Raw genomic sequence first — 15,973 nt, forward strand, 5'->3', positions numbered from 1 at the left:
TGAAAAGAGTTTTAATATCGGCAGGCAAAGGACTCGGGCATCAATGGAGAATTAGGTTAGAGCCAGCAATTGGATTAGCGCCCAGCTGCAAGTGAAATGAGGACTCGGACACAGTAGGGTTATCCTTCTTCTGGCGACAGGCCCTTCCTACGTGGAGGGCGGAGACGCTGTGTTCCTGAGACTGGTCGAGTCCACCCCTCAAACCCTGGGACCCAAGACTACGAGGGACAACCTTTGCCAGAATCCTCTGTGAAGAGAAAGCCCTGGGCTGGCTGCAGCAGACGAGGGCACACCGAGGCCTCCAGAGCCAGTCAGACACCACCTCCCATGCTGAGAAGTAAACCGCATCGCATCCCCTCCTCCATGCCTCCTCCCTCCTGCAGCAGCCCCTCCCAAGAGAGCTGCTTTAGCCCCTGGCCCCCCAACTGCCTCTCTTCTCCCCTTCCAGCCTCACCTGCAATCTTCCCTAAGCCGCCTCCTTCACGAAGCAGAGGAGAGAGATGCAGGTGCACAGGTGTCCCCCCGTGACAGCTGTTGAAGACGCAGCAAAAATGCTAGTTAAGTAATTGTCCCTTTGGGTTTTTTTTTTCCAATGTCACACTAAGTTGGTTTCTCTGGATTTATTAAGTGGGAAGAGCATGAACACATCCTAATTTTGCCAAGAGTTGATTTGGGGGCAAATTCCAGCACTTCCTGGGGAGCGACCTCACACACCCGTCCCCTTGTTTCTGACTACCTTCTACCTTCCCCCAGGAGACACAGGTTCAATCCCTGGGTAGAGAAGATCCCCTGGAGGAGGAAATGACAACTCAAGTATTCTTGCCTGAAAAATCCCATGGACATAGGAGCGTGGTGGGCTGCAGACCATGGGGTCGCAAATTGTTGAACACAAGTGAGCAACTGAGCACACAGGTGCTACCTTCCCCAGGCTGCCACAGCCTCCCTGACAAAGCCACCTCAAATCCTTGGCTGGAAACTATGGCAACTCCTTCCTGTCAGCTCCCTGAAGGTGGACGTCACATCTCTTTCTCCAAACAGAACCCCAGGAGAGACATACAACAGCCCAGCCTCATGACAATACTGAGCCCCTGTTCTGCTTGCGCAGACCTCCAGAAGGAAAGACTCCGCGGCCAAGTGCGTCTCCGCTGGCTGTGTTCCCCCTTTCTCACTCACAGTGAGTTCTTCCTTCCTCTTTCCTAAGTTCTCTGGTTGGAGTCCAAGTGTGCTGGCATCACCTCAAAGGAAGACAGAAATCAGCTGGCAATTGCCAGAGAAGGCCAGTCATCTTCCTCCAAACCCGAATCCAATAGCCCTGAATGTGAACTGGGTCCTGGGTGCTGTGCCTCTTGCAGAGGGGAAAACTGAGGCTCCAGGAAGCATCAGTAATGCAGCCCCTAGGGAACCGGTATAGAATGAACTGTCTGGAGACTCCCTGGTCCCCAGGTCAGTGACTGAAAAGGACACTTACTGACTGCCCATCAGTGCACAGCCTGCCCGGTCCTGAGCAGAACTGGGGTGGGGTGTCAAGAGCAGCGCAGAGACTGATACATCACCCTGTTTGTAGTTGTCATTTAGTCAGTGAGTCATGTTTGACGCTTTCGCGACCCCATAGACTATAGCCCACCGGGCTCCTCTGTCCAGGGGATTTCTAGGCAAGAATACTGGAGTGGGTTGCCATTTCCTCCGCCAGGGGATCTTCCCAACCCAGAGATCGAACCTGGGTTGCCTGCATTGGCAAGCAGGTTCTTTACCATGGAGCCACCTGGGAAACCCCGTTATCCTGTGTATAAGCTCACAAGTTAGCCTGCTACTGTTACACAGATGCCAGCCAAAGAGCCCAGACTCCTAGATCTGAGACCAAGGACTTCATTACTCAGGCAAAAGCAGTCCCCAGAGCACTCTGATGGTTGGCTCTGGTTCTCTGCTGCCACTCAAGTCCCACACAGGCTTTGCGAGAGGCCCAGGATGGGTGGGGTACTCAGTGGCTAGAGTAACAGGAGAGGAACACTGGCCTCGGGAGATTTTCCACTTTTATAGAAAGTGGGAGAAAGACTGCTCTTTGCCTTTGAGATGTTACCTCTTCTCTCAAGATTGCTTGTGGCAAACATGACTCTGAGGAGTGGCCCAGGTGAAGAGAGGTCAGGGCCTTGCATTCGTGGAGTACCCAGGAGGAATGTGGGAAAATGCCCAGGGTTGCCAGAGAGCTGTCTGTCTCCGCATGAGGGAAATGCAGGAGCAGGGTGGGCACGGTTCCTGCCCCTGGGGTGTCCCAAGTGACCACACTCAGTGTGCTGCCTCGTGCTTGCCCACTGGGCCTCTCCTTGGAGGCCTCGCACACGTTTACTACAGAAGTAACATCATAAATAAGGGCTGGGTCCTCTGGGTATCCCACAGTAAAAACAAAAAGCTAGAAAGAAGAGTGAAATGAGGTCTAAGGAGACCTTACAGAAATACTGGAGAAATATAGAGAAATACATCAAAGTGCCCAGACCAAGATTGGACTCGTAGTACTTGATGAGTATACCCGTTGGGAGGAGGTAGTAGGCTAGACTGCAATAACAAATCACTCCCCAAACCTCAGCAGTTCAACCCACACAGAGTTTTCTCCTTGGTCCTGCTGCAGACTCCTCCTGGTAAGCAGGGGCTCTGCTTCAGGCCTCAGACTGATGGTGCAGCCGATATCTGGACCTTTGCCAGAAACCAAGGCAGAAGGAAGAGAACACGTGGGGGAAGCATGTGCTGGCTTTGCCAGCTCCTGCCCAGGAGTGACTCCCATCACTTCCACTTACCTTCTGCTGACCCAAGGAAGTTATGTGGCCATAATGAACTTCATGTGGATACAGAAGGGCTGTCTTGCCCACCCTGTACACAGCGAGTGTGAACCAGCCCACACCCTCAATACTCTGCATATTAAAAAACCAGAACAGGAAACCAAAGATGAGGCAACATGGGTGTGGCTTATTAAAAAAAAAAAAAAATAGATAAACTGGAGTTCCAGTCAGTGAACTTCTGCTCAAAGAAGAGGCTTTGGTCGTATATTCAGAGTGATTAATAGAGGCATGCATTTTAGAAATTGTCCCCAAATATGTAAGGTCCATGTGCCATTGTTTATGACTCTCCACTTTAACTGACATTTTGAATTATCTCAACAATAGTCCCTCAGGGCTTATCTTCAGATTGAATACTCCTTGGACCCCAGTGGTGAGTTATGTAGTTCTTCACTGATGGGTTCCAATAAGTGTTTTGAAGTCACCGCAACCTGGGGGACTAAACTTCGGAGGGCAGCCCGTGTGTCTGCTACCCTGCGCCGTCACCCCTCCTTTCTTCAAGTCTCTTCTCCATCTAACGTCATTACTCTTCCTTCTCACAAGCTGTGTGATCTTTGCCAAATCGTGTAATCTCTTTGTGTCTTGGTTTTCTCATACGTGACACAGGGGCACAAATAATGCCTGTCTCATAGGGCTTTGTGAGCATTAATGAAGATGACTTATGTAACATGCTTAGAACATGGTCTGTCATTAATGTCTGAATAGAAAAGGATTAGCTGTTTTGGTTGTTTTGTGGACACACACCTTGCCATCTGGATTATGAAGTTTCAACACCCTACCACATCCTGGAGTTGTATGCATTGTGCTGCCTCAGGCACTTGCTAAATGTTCATAAGTTCCTCTTTTTATAGGCTTTCTATTGATTCCAGGTGTGAAGAAAACACCTCTATCCCTTCCAAAAGGAAGACAGTGGTAACCTTCTGGTTGGTCTCTGCACTGGTGATGTTGTGTCTCGTTTCCACCTACATTCCTAAAGGCAGATACAGCTCACTGCTGAGAACTGATGTCCTGTCTGGTCTCCTTGAAGAATATCGACTCCTCCAGCTGCTCCAATCTTTACCCTAATCCATGGGAAATAATAATCCAGGAGTATAATCCTAAAGGTATATTTGCCTATTTTCTGACAGAGCATCTGAACATGGGGTTCTCCAGGGGAGCTGAAAGTGACCATGCTTAAGGCATTGTCATAATAAAATAGATTTGCACCTATGTTAGTTTTCTGGGGTTGCTGTAGCAAATAGCACAGGCCGAGAGCTTAAAGGACAGAAATTTATTTCCCCACATTTCTGGAAGCTGGAAGTCCAAGACCCAGGGGTTGGCAGCGTTGGTTTCTCCCGAGGCCTCTCTGTTTGATTTGCAGACGAGCATCCCCTCCTTGTGTCTTCACATGGCCTTCCCTCTGTGTGTTTCTGTGTCCTAACCTCCTCTTCTTAAAGGGGCACCAGGCACATTGGATTAGGTACCAACCATAAAACCCTGTCTTAACTGAATTCCCTCTTTAAAAGCCCTGTCTCCAGATACAGGCACATTCCAAGGTACTGAGGGGTAGGACTTCAACATAGGAATTGGCAGGCCCCTAGTTAGGCCCATAACATCTCCCACTCTCACATTTTAACCCCAACAGCAGTTGTAGGGGGGAGGGCAAGCTTTGATCCCTCTCAGTCTGGGATGTGAGTTGTCCACTCTGTCATCCCCACCCACCTGTTTCTTCCATTGCCCCCAACTATCGCAGCTGCTCCCAGCCTGGACCACCCTGCAGGAGGCCTTCACCCCATTACAGCCCATGCAGCCCAGTCTCGACGTCCCAGAGAGTGAACTCCCATGAGAGCTCGGCTTGTGCTCCTGCCCCCCAGCCTGGCCTTGCTCCAGGGGAGCTGACATCCCCGTGGGACCTGGCAGAGAGTGTGCTCCGGGTGGGCACAGTCCACTCTGAGAAGCCAGAGGAGGCAGGCAAGACCAGAAGGGTCCAGAAGAGAGGCTGGGGAGGTTCCACACCGCCCTGGGTCTGGAAGTGATGTTAGGGATCTGGGGGAAGGAAGAGGCCTCCCTGGCCCCACCCCCGGCCCACTCAAGCCCTGGCCCTTCTCCCTCGGTGGGAGAAGATGGCTACCAGATGTTCCAGATGCTCCCAAGGGCTGCTCGGCCTCCAAGTCCAGAAGAAGGCCAAAGGACAGCCTTGTAATTTCCTGGCAGAGGAACTGTACTGACCATGGGCCCAGCGGTTTATAGCATTTCCACGTGCCTCTTCCCACCTTTGTTCTGAATACTTGTGTTCTGTGTATCTGTCTCTTTCTGGTAGTCTGCCCCTCCGGCCGTCGGTCTCAGAGCTGCATGAGGCTGTGTGGTGAGGATGGAGGGTCTCTGTCAGGGACGGTTCACGTCTCTGGTCTGACATTTATGTTTGTTTTCGTTAGTGTATCCTTAGTGCTAAGGACCTGGTATATAGCAGAACACACAATCAGTAAGAATTTTTGAAGAAATGAGTGACAAGGATGAGCAAACCTCATCTCGGGCCCTGAGTATGCTCATTAGAGTGGAGAGGGTGTGACAGGAGGACGGAAGTCCCCTCTGTAAACACGGATGGACAGCAAGCATGTGAGGGTCCTTAGAAGAACCGGTGGGAAAGACAGGAAGGGTCAGAAGCAGAGAGCCTGAACTCTAAGGTCTGGGTCCAGAGATCAGGAGAACAGAAAAGGAGAGAGAGCAAGAGAGAACACAAACTGGTAGTGAGTCCCCCATCATTGGAGGTATGTAAGTCTAGCTAGAAACCTGGACTCCAGGATGCTGCCCAAATGAAATATACCAGAATTCCTGAAGAAGCAGATATGATCAGACTTGATGATGATGCAAAACTCTGACTCCAGGCCTGGCCCTGGCTCTGCCCCCTGGGACCTTGGGTGGGCCTCACGCCTGCTCTGGGCCTTAGCTTCTCCTCTGCAGTATGTCAGGAGAAGGTATGACTGTGAATTTTATAACAGCCCCTCTGAGCCTAAAAATCTGTATTCTTGAGCCTTGGGAGAGTTTGCCCCAAGAGGGTGGGCCATGCCCACCAACCCCTCCCCCCAACCCCCGCCCAGAGCTGCTCTCCAGAGAAAGGCAATGCAGAACCCTGGCAGAGGCACGCAAAGGCTTCAGTGAGAACTGGCTTTACCCCGACTCCCACGCCTCTAGCCAGCCCCCACAGGCCCTCAGCCCTGAGTTTGGTGGCCCCAGGGGTGCAGAAGGAGTGGATGCAGGCTTAGCAGGGTTAGAGGTCATGGCATCTTCCGGGAACCCAGGCTGAAGGCAGGGGCTCCGAAGAACACATGTTTGGCAGTGGAAGGGCCTCAGGCTGAGAGGCAGAAGGCCTGGTTCCCAGTCCTTGCCCAGACTCTTAATTCTCTGTGTGACCACGAGCAGCTCACTCTCCCTCTCTGAGTCCCAGTGTCCTAATTGACAAAGGCTAGCTTGAGATGGTGGAGAAGGCAATGGCACCCCACTCCAGTAGTCTTGCCTGGAAAATCCCATGGATGGAGGAGCCTGGTAGGCTGCAGTCCGTGGGGTCGCAATGAGTCGGACACGACTGAGCAGCTTCATTTTGACTTTTCACTTTCATGCATTGGAGACGGGAATGGAAACCCACTCCAGTGTTCTTGCCTGGAGAATCCCAGGGACGGGGGAGCCTGGTGGGCTGCGGTCTGTGGGGTCGCACAGAGTCGGACACGACTGAAGTGACTTAGCAGCAGCAGCAGCTTGAGATGGAGTCAGGAAGGAGGCAGGATGAAGCTGAAAGGGTCTCGCCTCAGGACCTCTGGATGAGACTGAAATTTGGGATGGAGGAAGAAGTTCACACAGGAAGGGATAAACATGGCAAAATCTGTGAAATGGATTTACTGATCTCTGCCCTGGCTTCTTGCCTGTTTTTGAAGAGTGAAAAACAAAAATCTCTGCATGTCACATTTCAGAACTGGATGGGCCTCCAGTTCTTCATCTCACTTGATCTAGAACTCAACACCACTGTGAGGAAATAGACTCTAAGGAGTTTAGCTACCCACACAACCATTTCCTTTGTCTGGGAAAAAGGATTTCCATTTCCATCTCTCTTTCTTGTTCTATGGGTGCCCTGGTGCTTCCCTGTCACACACACGTCATTGCCTCTCCACCAGCTGGTGGGTGGGGCGTGGTGTGGCTTTCTGGTTTGCATTTGTATTTACAGGGCCCAGCTTGGCACCCAGGAGGATGACGGCTGGGGCCAGCCACCGGGTCAGAGTGGAAACTCACCCAAATGAAGACCTGGAGCAAAGCAGGAAAGTCTAAGACCAACTTCTTCAGAAGATTTTGGTTTCAAAGAATTTGATATGGATGATTCAGGGATTTCATGGAAGAAATTCAAATTCTATATCTCTTTACACATACTTAATTCTCTCTCAGTTCTTTTGCACCTTTTTTTTTTTTTTTTTTTTGATGCCTGCTTGGTGTTAGGCACCGCTGAACAAAGAAACAAAAAAACCCACCCTTGTGGAGCTTACATTCTAATGGAGAGAGATAGATGATAAACATCTTTGGATAAACAATGTAGATGAATAAGTCATACAGTATTTTAGTAGGAGGGGCTTCCCAGGTGGTGCTAGGGGTAAGGAATCTGCCTGCCAATGCAAGAAATATAAGAGACGCGGGTTTGATCCCTAAGTCGGAAAGATCCCTTGAAGGAAGGCATGGCAACCCACTCCAGTATTCTTGCCTGGAGAATCCCGTGGACAGAGGAGCCTGGTGGGCTACAGTCCATAGGGTCACAAAGAGTTGGACATGACTGAAGTGATTTAGTGTGCAGGAATATAAAGTGAGAAGGCAACATAAGACAGGCCATGGGCTGTAGCTGGGGCTGAAGCGTGCCTTTGGATCAGGGACCCTCACTGAGGTGAAGGAGTGATCCATGTGGGCATCTGAGGGAAGATGGCTCCAGACTGAGGGAGCTGCAAGTGCAAAGGCCCTGGGGCAGAAATGGCAAGAGGTCAGCATGGCTAGAGCTGAGTGAGTCCAGAAAAGAAACTAAATATGTCCAGAGAAGGAGACATACAGGACTTTGAAGCCCTTTGTAAACCATTCTAAGGCCGTCAGCATTTTGCTTTGAAGAGAATGGGGAGCTACTGGAGAATTTGTGAAGTAACAGGGTTTATTTTATTTTATTTTTTAATTTTACAATATTGTATTGGTTTTGCCATATATCAAAATGAATCCACCACAGGTATACATGTGTTCCCCATCCTGAACCCTCCTCTCTCCTCCCTCCTCATACCATCCCTCTGGGTCATCCCAATGCACCAGCCCCAAGCATCCAGTATCGTGCATCGAACCTGGACTGGCAACTCGTTTCATATATGATATTATACATGATTCAATGCCATTCTCCCAAATCATCCCACCCTCTCCCTCTCCCACAACGTCCAAAAGACTGTTCTATACATCAGTGTCTCTTTTGCTGTCTCGTATACAGGGTTATTGTTAGCATCTTTCTAAATTCCATATATATGCGTTAGTATACTGTATTGGTGTTTTTCTTTCTGGCTTACTTCACTCTGTATAATAGGTTCCAGTTTCATCCACCTCATTAGAACTGATTCAAATGTATTCTTTTTAATGGCTGAGTAATACTCCATTGTGTATATGCACCATAGCTTTCTTATCCATTCATCTGCTGACGGACATCTAGGTTGCTTCCATGTCCTGGCTATTATAAATAGTGCTGCGATGAACATTGGGGTACACGTGTCTCTTTCCCTTCTGGTTTCCTCAGTGTGTATGCCCAGCAGTGGGATTGCTGGATCATAAGGCAGTTCTATTTCCAGTTTTTTAAGGAATCTCCACACTGTTCTCCATAGTGGCTGTACTAGTTTGCATTCCCACCAACAGTTTGTCGGAGGAGGAATAGGCACCATACTCTTCTCTGAATCCAGCCCTGGTGTGAACTCAGGTCCAACTAACTCCAAACTCAGTGCTCACTAGGTCCCCACACCTCTGAAAAGGAAGGAACTAGGATTGGAAGTGACCTGTTAGCTCTGAGGGCCAAGCCCTGGTTCAGAGGTTTGGCCTGGGGCAGTCTTGCTGGGCTCTGAGCAGCTCTGGAAAGGATTGTGGCTCCTGTGACCATTCGCCCTCAGCAACACAAGGCATGTTGCCCTCAGGTGCCAGCTATGGAGCACATGGGGGAAGGAAAAGTCTGGGTGAGGTAGATGTGTAGACCCAAGGTTGCACAATAGACTTTGGAGTCAGGGCCAGGCTCTCCTTGGGCGGGACCCTTCCCCACATTCCCAGGAAGCTTCCCAAGTTACTCCACCCTGGTGTCATGGAAATCAGGAACTGCTTCAGAGTAGACCTACAGAATCCCACAGGCCCTGAAAGAGGGGGTCTCAGGGGAACTTGGTGGTCGAGGAGCTTGGGTACAGAAGGGAGGAGGAGGGGTCCCCAGAGGTGAGGTGGAGGGGTCAGGGTGCCTTCTCATCACTGCCTGCCTGTCATCAGCACCTGTGTGTCCACCATCCAGAACCCAGTTCTGATGTGTGTGAGCTGCAGGACCGAGTGAGCACATGAAGCTCACTGAGCCTCAGTTTCCTGATCTGTGGAAGGCAGAGACCAGGGCCACTTACTTCATGAGGCTTAAGAGGTGATGCAGGCAAAAAGCTCAGCACAGATCCTGGTGCCTGGTGGCCTACACAACACAGTAGACCTTTGCTCACGGCTCAATCTGTAAGCTGAGTGCTCTCCTACCGGTGCCCGGAGCTGGGCTGGGCTCTGCAGTGCGGGGATCAGGGGGACTTCCAGGCCGGGCCTGATCCAGATGCGGGGCTGCAGGAACCTACATGAGACACAAGGAGTAAGAAGGCAACCTCTGGGAGGTTCATCAAACTTGGGTTTTTTACTTCATTTTTACTGTGACTCAGCATAAATGTGTGAAATGGAAATAAAAGTTTCATGAAACAGTACCTACCTTCACCAGGCAAGATGCACTCTATTTTTATTCTGCCATTTCATTGAAACTATTAAATGCTGTTGTTGTTGTTATTATTTAGTCACTAAGTCGTGTCCGAGTCTTTCACAACCCCATGGACTATAGCCCACCAGGCTCCTCTGTCTGTGGGATTTCCCAGGCAAGAATACTGGAGTGGGTTGCCATTTCCTTCTCCAGATTAATCACTGGTCACAACCCAAGCGCAAAAAATGATTAACAAACTCACATGAAGCGCAGGCCGGGGTCTAGCAGGCAGTCAGGCTCACGGAGGGTTCCCTTCAGCCCTTTTGAGAACAGCTCGGGATTGTGAGGGCTGGTGGGCGAGTATGGCCGTTGCCATGCCACTGTCCTCTTCAGTCCCCCACAGGGACACAAGAGGCCTGGTGAGCAGACCCCAGTGGCAGATGCTCCCAAGAGTCTGCTTCAGCCCCTCAAACAGGGCCCTTCTGCCCAGCCAAGCTGCATGCAGGAGACTACAGGGGCCATAGCAGGCAGAGACCAGATGGCCACTCACCGTACAGCCTGCAGTGTGTATCTGCTTTGGGGAAGACCAAGGGACTGGGGACTCAAGAGGCAATAGAGCATAGACCTTTGCTGCCACACGGCCCAGGTCTAAATTCCACCTCATAACCAAGCTCTACGGCTGTGGGCAAACCACTTGATCTCTCTGTGCCTCAGTTTTCTCATCTGTAAAATGGGCATAATGCTAATTCCTCAAAGGAGTCTCTGCAAGTCTGTGTATGTCAGTGTTGTATGTATCCTAGAACAGCCCCTGGCACTATTAATATTTTGACTGCTGTCAGATGAAAGTGCTTATTGGCTGAAGGCCAGTCCAGTAGTGTGCCAACATACGTCACATGGGGCCTCTGGGTTGAGTTTTCTCTCTCCACGGCCCCCAGGCCAGTGAGCCAGGCTGTCCTTGAGACAGTGGCGGGGCTGGGGAGAGGGGAGGCTGCTGCTCACCCAGAAAGCCTGGCCCAGACAGCGTGGATGACTGTCTGCCAGTCCAGCTCTGCCCTCTGCAGAGGGAGTTCCCTGCCCCACCCAATGCCCCTCCACAATCATCACTCACTGTTCACAAATAACCTGCTCTCTGGCTGGGGGCTGGGGTGAGAAGGGCAGCTCTCAGAGTCATGTTTAGGGCTTTCTGGGGACAGCAGTGTGTGGAGAGCCGCAGAAAAGGAAAAAGGAAAAGAGAAGACCTCAGCTGGGAATCCAGAGCCCAGGTCAATGTATAGCTTCATGCCGTGTCCCCTCAGCCCCACCCATATGAGGCCGGATGGCTGTGCTGGGGGTGGGGCCACCCTGCAGGTGGAACAGGGTCCCTTAGACTTGACGTCAGTATGCACAATTCATCTGTTTTCTTCCTGGAGGGATATGTGGGTTCCCATGGGGCCACCTTCACCCTAAAGTATTAAGAGGTATGCCACAGACCACGTGACAGGCGGGAGGGAGACAGGATGGTGGATGGGGGTCTTCTTTCCAGTGTTCCTTACACCAGACACCAAATACGAAAACCAGAGAACCCGCCTCCCACTCCCACAGGGCTCCCCTCTCCCTGCCCCACAGGGCCCCACAGCCCTGGTCCCGGAGTCAGTCAGCCCTGCGTTCAGACTCCGGCTCTGCCAGCCGCAAGCTTCACAACCTGAAGCTCCTTCCTCAACCTCAAAGGCCAGGTCTGGGGTCGGTACCCCAGGACCATTTCCTGCCTGGCAGGGTCTCGGTGAGGATGAAATAAACTGAAGTGTGAAATTAACGAGCACAGTGCCTGCCACTTAGTAGGTGTATGACAAATATAAGAGGCTTCCTCTCTCTGTGGCCTCTCTGCTGGGTCCCCACTTCACCCTCCCCAGGAGTTGCAGCTCCCAGCAGAGCCTCCCGAGGCCTCTTCCGGGTGCTTGTCTTTGTAAACAGGTCCTGTGGCAGCAGCAGCAGCCTTAATTTTAGCTCTGGGCTCGGTAATTTCCCGTGATTACAGGCCTGTCAGTGCAGCAAGCTCTGCAGCTGCGAGGAAGCCAGCAGGCCTCATCGGGGCAGGCTGGAGCCCGTGCTCACACACGTGCTTGTGAAGGGGCATGGCACCCACATGCACACACCCGCACCATCCTCCCAGGACCAGACGCAGGGGTCCTCAGCCAGGCTGTATATGTACTGCATGTCCGCATGGATTCCTGCAGGGGGTCAGGGGGGCGAGGGATTTAACAACACACTTGCACACACAGCTAGCCCCAGGACTTGTAAGTAGGGAGTGGAGGCCAGGAATAGCAAAGGTTTAGGACAAGGATGCTCACCTACCCCCTCTTCCTTCTCTCTCTTGCCTATGGTGCCCAGAAAAGAGAATCCCTATCTTCTCAGCTCCGAGACCTGATAAGTACTCTGCGTTGTAAGTGCATGTGAGTGTGTGTGTGAGTGTGTGTCTGTGTGTATGTGAAAGAGAGAGAGGCAGGACAATCAGTCAATAAATATTTATTAAGCATCTACTGTGAATCTTGACCTTGACCTTGTTTGGTGCTGAAGATACAGCAGTGAATAAGCAAAGGGAAGTCCAACAAGACACACGAAATGCTTAAGAATAACAAACAGTGGATCCTCGCTATTTGCAGATTCCGTATTGGTGACTTGCCTGCTCCCTGAAATGTATTTGCACCCCTCAGTCAATACTCACAGCGCTGCCACAGTCATTCTTGGACATGATCTGGGCGAGGAGAACTGGAACAGCCCAATGCACAAATCCCCAGCTGGGTTCCACCACGACGACCTCTGCCATCTTGGCTCAGTTCAGACTTTACAGTGTCCTCTTTGAGGTTTACTGAGAGCTATGTTTCTTTACATTTTCGTGCTTTTTGTTGGTGGTTTCACTGTATAAATGGCCCCAGGCCTAGGGCAGAAGTGTTGTCTAGAGTTCCTTGGTACAAGGCGTCTGTGATGTGCTCTCCAGAGAAAATTCAAGGGTAACTTAGCGTCTCTCAATCATGAATAATAGTGCTGTTGGCCGCGAGTTCTATGCTAATGAATCAGCCATATATATTAAATCAGGTGTCTAGAAACAGAAACACACGGAAAACAAGGTTATGTATTGATCCGTTGGCAAAACCTGGTGACTAGAGGCTCACGGGAGCCTAGCTCTGTCTCTCTTCTAGGAGCAATGGTTCCATATTTACTAATTCAGTGTTCAAGGTGACTTTATAGAACGCCTGTGAACAATGAGGCTCTACTGCAACCACAGCCAAGTGCCACCAAGAAAATAAAACATGGAGAGGCCACATGACCTTGAGCGATGCCACCAGGTGGTTAGGATGAGCCTCCGAGGAGGTGACACTGGCGGCAAGTCAGGACTCAGTGGAGACAGCAGCTGGGGGAGATGCGGCGGGCAGCGCGTGCCAAGCAGCAGTCACTCTGGAATGAGCATGGGCCCGGGTGACTCTGGGCACCACGAGATGGCCAGTGTGGCCAGGGCAGAGCCCAGGGGAGAAAGATGAGGGAAGATGAAGCTGGGGAGGTGAGAGGTCCCGGTCACACCGGGTCCTGCAGGCCACGGAAAGAAACCTGGGTTCCTCTTTCCTAGTTAAATGGGAAAGTGGGGAGGGCCAGGAGGGCTTTATTCCTTCCCTGTGGTCGAGGTCCTGTAAGGGCTGAGAGGCCACCAGGGAGGGGTCCCCCTGTGGCAGGAGTTCCAGGGTTGTCACGAAGGAGTTGGTGACAAAGGATGGGTGTGAACACAAGACGGATGCTGAGGCTTCAGAACTGCCTGGTGAAGATGCAGGAATCAGTCCTGGTATTGTGCAGGACCTGCTGGTTTAGTGAGGGTGACCCTCAGAGCTGGGGAGGAGCAGGAGGAGCTGGCCCAGGTGCCCAGGCAGATGGAGGTGTGGAGGACGAGCTGGTTGGGGCGTGGGAGGAGAGCCATGCAGGAGCCTCGTGGAACGTGTTTAAGAGCCTCCCTGGAGGCTGTGCCAGGGCGTCAGCAAGGCTCTTTCTAAGGAAATTTCCTCTAACTTTCCCCTACTTCACCTTCCAGGAGGCTTCCTGTGCTCAAGCAGCCCAGAGCTAAACCTGGAGAAACCGCTACACACACACACACACACACACACACACACACACACACAGATATTCTTTTTTGAAAGACCTAATCTCATCAAAGAGGTCGTGGGTTCTGGGCCTCCCCATCTTCATGTCAGCTGCTCCTCCTCCCAGGGTCTTTCCCTGCCTCAAATCTTATTCATCCTCATGGGTCCAGCATACCACTGCCTCTCAGGACTTCTGTGACTGCTCTGACCCCCACTGACCTCTGACATTTGAACCCCCACAGTCCTGCTGGCCTGAATCCTATATGCCTCTATCCTCAGGATGTGAAAGTGAAAGTGTCAGTCACTCAGTCGTGCCCGACTCTTTGAGACCCCATGGACTATATATAGCGTGCCAGGCTCCTCTGCCCATGGAATTTTCCAGGCATGAATATTGGAGTGGGTAACCATTCTCTTCTCCAGGGAATCTTCCCGACCCAGGGATCAAACCTGGGTCTTCTGCATTGCAGGCAGATTCTTTACTGTCTAAGCCACCAGGGAAGCTCCTGGTGTGTATTCCCCCCAAAACTGGGCTTAGGTCTCCACTGTGAGATCCCCAGGGCACAGGCCTAGCAGGAGAGTGTGGAGGGGATGAGAACCCTAAGGATGAGGCTAGGGTCAACGCCAAGATTTCCGCAGGTTGAGGATTGAGGAAGGGGCTGTGGACAGAGTCAGCTCTGCCTGCGTTGAGCCAGCTAGTATGGGGGGCATTTACTCCCATGGCCAGCCCCCACCCCATGGAGCTCTGGCCACTGGGCTGAGAGGCTGAAGGGGGTCTTCAGGCTTCCCCCAAAACTGGCCCTGGGCTGCTTGCCTCCTGCCTGACTCCACAAGCCACTCGATGCCCGGGAGGAGCCCTGCCTGGCAGAGATCTGTCCAGTGAGAACTCAGAGTTGCTCTGTGCCAGCACCATGCCAGCTGAGCCCTGGGCCATGCTGGTGCCATGGCGATGCCACCACCGCCAGCCTTTCCCAGCCCCGTAACCATGGGAATGTGCGCGGGGCTGCGGCTGCTTATGCAACATCTCTGAGGCTGGGAAACGGACTGCCCATCAACCTCATCCTGCCTGCCAGCCTGACCTGCTCCCTGGAAAGCCGGCAGACAGGCTCCGTGAACTTGGGTTGTGCTGTCCCACCTGTCATTCCCCAGACTCCCTACACACACACACACACACACACATACACACACAGCATCCTGTCTGTGTCAGGGACACCTGGGGTAGAATAATCTAGAGAGAAGACAGTGAGGAAAGAGAGAGAGACATACTGAGGGGGGTGTGCAAAGGGAACCAGGATTCTGACAGAGCAGGTAGCTGGCCATCTGGATGCAAGTGCAAAGCTCCAGCCACCTCCAGCCAACCCTAGCCCCAGATGTCCAGTATCACAGAGACAAGCCAGCTGCCTAATGGGTTGGTCCTTCACTTCCCACAGCTGGAAGCTGGAGCCCCATAAAGTAGAAGAAAGAGTCAGAGAAAAACAAAAGGACAGACACAGAAGGAGAGAGACGTGCACACAGAGACAGGGTGGGGGGAGCCCCAGAAGAGAAATATCCACACCAGGAGATTCAGACGGATGAGGGGGACACTACAGACCAGCCCCTTCCCACAAAAGCCCCGGACATTGACAGCTTTTGGCTTCTCGCTGTCCTCCAAGGCCCTGCTCTACCTCCCAAAGCGGTCCTGCTCCTCATGGTTGCCGGGCCCAGCTGCTGGCAGCCCCAGAGGCTGGTGAGGGCGTCACAGGACAGTTGGGCAGGACCAGGACACGCGGGCTCTGGAGAGGGGCAAGCGCCTGGGCCTCCTCCCGCCCGCTGCCCGCCCTGCCCAGTCCGCTCCGTCTGGGGCTTTGTCGTGTGTCTCCCTCTGGCGTGCTCTGTCCTCCTCACTGTGTCACCCCTCCCTGACTGAGCCCCTTTCCACCACCACCAGCCTTCCCTCCTCCCTGGAGACCCTGGCTCCAAGTCTTCCTTCTACTCCATCCCAGCCTTCTTCTGGGCGACTGCAATACCCAGGCCTCCTGGCCAAGCAGCCCCTCCCATCCTGCCCCACCCTGCCCTCCTCCTCGACTCCCAGCAGCTCTTCCCCCGCCCAGCGAGGA

At 52.3% G+C, this 15,973-nt stretch overlaps 1 protein-coding gene across 1 annotated transcript in view; it reads right to left on the reverse strand.

Moving 5' to 3' along the window:
• Positions 1-2,922, reverse strand: part of ADCYAP1R1 (ADCYAP receptor type I) — a 108,976-nt gene extending 106,054 nt beyond the window's left edge. The window contains exons 1-2 of the mRNA XM_070787870.1: positions 2,790-2,922; positions 455-531 (exon numbers count right to left, since the gene is read on the reverse strand). The gene's annotated coding sequence lies outside the window, so the exon portion shown is untranslated. The remainder of the gene's footprint in view (positions 1-454; positions 532-2,789) is intronic.
• Between the last annotated feature and the right edge of the window lie 13,051 nt (positions 2,923-15,973).

The sequence above is a fragment of the Bos indicus genome, chromosome 4, assembly GCF_029378745.1.
Source record: "Bos indicus isolate NIAB-ARS_2022 breed Sahiwal x Tharparkar chromosome 4, NIAB-ARS_B.indTharparkar_mat_pri_1.0, whole genome shotgun sequence".
Classification (NCBI taxonomy): Eukaryota; Metazoa; Chordata; class Mammalia; order Artiodactyla; family Bovidae; genus Bos; species Bos indicus.